Genomic DNA, 2,132 nt, shown 5'->3' on the forward strand with positions numbered 1-2,132 from the left:
GAGCCCGGCCCCTTTTTTTTTTTTTTTTTTTTTAATAGAGACTTGATCTTGCTGTGTTCTCCAGGCTAGTCTTGAACTTCTGGCCTCAGGAGATTCTCCCACCTCAACCTCCCAAAGCTGGGATTATAGGTGTGAGCCATCATGACAGGTCTATTTTATACTTTCTAAAATGTTTCACTTTTCCCACTTAGGCTCCTATTATATTTTCTACTTTTTTAAATAAACAGAGGTCACCTGGAATTATGGGCCTTTTTTTTTCTTCCAGAAAGTGAGAAAGCAGGATTGAGAGGACAGAAAAAGTTTCCACAGTGGGAGGGGACCCGAGGGGATTGCCCTATGGGATTTTTTATTTTTCTTTTCAAGCTGTTGTGTACTAAAAAGTTGCTAAGTGTTATTTTAATATAATTAAAATTATATTAATCTAGTTGGGCTCGGTGGCTCAGCCTGTAATCCTGCGCCTTTGGGAGGCTAAGGTGAGTGGATTGCCTGAGCTCACGGATACGAGACCTGCCTGGGCAGTGAGACCTCATCTCTACAATAAATCAAAAACTAGCCGGGCATGGTAGTGTGCACCTGTAGTTCCAGGTACTTGGAAGGCTGAGGCGGAAGGATCGCCAGAGCCCAGCGGGTCAAGACTGCAGCCACTGCACTCCAGTCTGGGCAACAGAGTGAGACTCCAACTCAAAAAAAAAAAAAAAAAAAAAAAAATATTAATCTGCTACTAGCTGGGCACCGTGGCTTACACCTGTAATCCTAGCACTTTGGGAGGCCAAAGCAAGAGGATCACTTGAGGTCAGGAGTTCAAGGCCAGCCTGGGCAGCATAGCAAGACCCTGTCTGCATAAACAAATAAACATTTTTAAAAATTCAAAAAAACTGCTTCCAAAGGGAACACTCCACTGTTTCAAGGAAGACTAGGAATGCAGCATGACTCCAGACCCTGGAAACCCTGTCCAGGGGTCCCCACCGAGACTGGTCCCGTTTAAGCTTCAGAGAAAAGGAGTGAGCTCCGGTCAGAGCCCCAAGAGCTGGGTCCTGACAGCCACAAGCAAGCACTGTGGGCAGACCACTTAAGAAAACTAAACCCACATTCCCTGTCCATAAAATAAAGAAGTTGAACTCTCTCTCCCACGACCCCTCCCCTGCCTCTGCTTACACAGATCCAGACTGTCTTCCTCAAATGTCACTTCTGACCTTGGTGGCCCAGCTTAGCGCTTCCCACCAGGTTTCCTTGTCACCTCGACACACCCGTTCTCCCCCTCCCCCTCCCTGCTCTGCATCCCCTCAGCAGCCTGACAGGACCTGGAGTTACAAACACCTGCAGGGGGTCCCTGGAGCCCGGTTGAGGCGGCCGGCAGCGACACACGGATCCCCGTGGGAAGGGGCGCGGAGTCCAAGCCCCGCCCCCCGCCCCAAAGCTCACTTCGCTCTCGGGCGAGCGCCTCCGAGGGGCACACGGCAGCTCCCCTGGAGGCAGTTCTCCCACGGGCAAGGTCCAACGTGTCCACGACGCATCCAGCCGGAGGAACCAAGGCGCGCTTTCTTTCGCAAGCCAGAATTCTCCACCTCTCGCCAAGTCCCACGGCGCACACCCCACCCGTCAGCGTGGGAAACAGACTGGGTCCCCGCACCGCCCCGCGAAGGTGTCCAAAGCCGCCGCGGGCGGAGGAAGGCCCTGAGATCGAAGTCCCTCCCGCGGGCTTCCTGCGTCCGGGGATTAGGAGGCACAAAGGGCCGGCCGCGAGGGCGCCCAGATGGCAGGGGTAGGACTAAGCCGCGGGGCAACCGCTCCGGCCGCCACTCGCGGCGACGGCGTCCCGAGAGACACGCGTCGCCGGCCTCGCCGCCAGGAACCCTGCACGTGGGCCGGGAACGCCGCCTCCGCCCGCGATGCCCCCGCACCCGGCCGGGGTGGACACCTGTTCCCCCGCGCCCGGTGCCCACACCGCTGGGCAGACCCACAGCCCAAGTTCAGTCATCGCGGGCCGATCAGGCAGAGACGTTCCCGGCGGCTTTCCACAGGTGTCCTTCTCCCACGCGAGTCGAGCGACGGGGACAAGGGCGAGGCAGGCGGGCCTGGGCGCAGCCCTCCCCGCCCGGGCAGCCCGGGGTCCCGGCCCTCCCCTGCTCCCC

The sequence above is a fragment of the Carlito syrichta genome, unplaced genomic scaffold (genome assembly GCF_000164805.1).
Source record: "Carlito syrichta isolate Samal-C Ts95f unplaced genomic scaffold, Tarsius_syrichta-2.0.1 Scaffold315826, whole genome shotgun sequence".
NCBI lineage: Eukaryota > Metazoa > Chordata > Mammalia > Primates > Tarsiidae > Carlito > Carlito syrichta.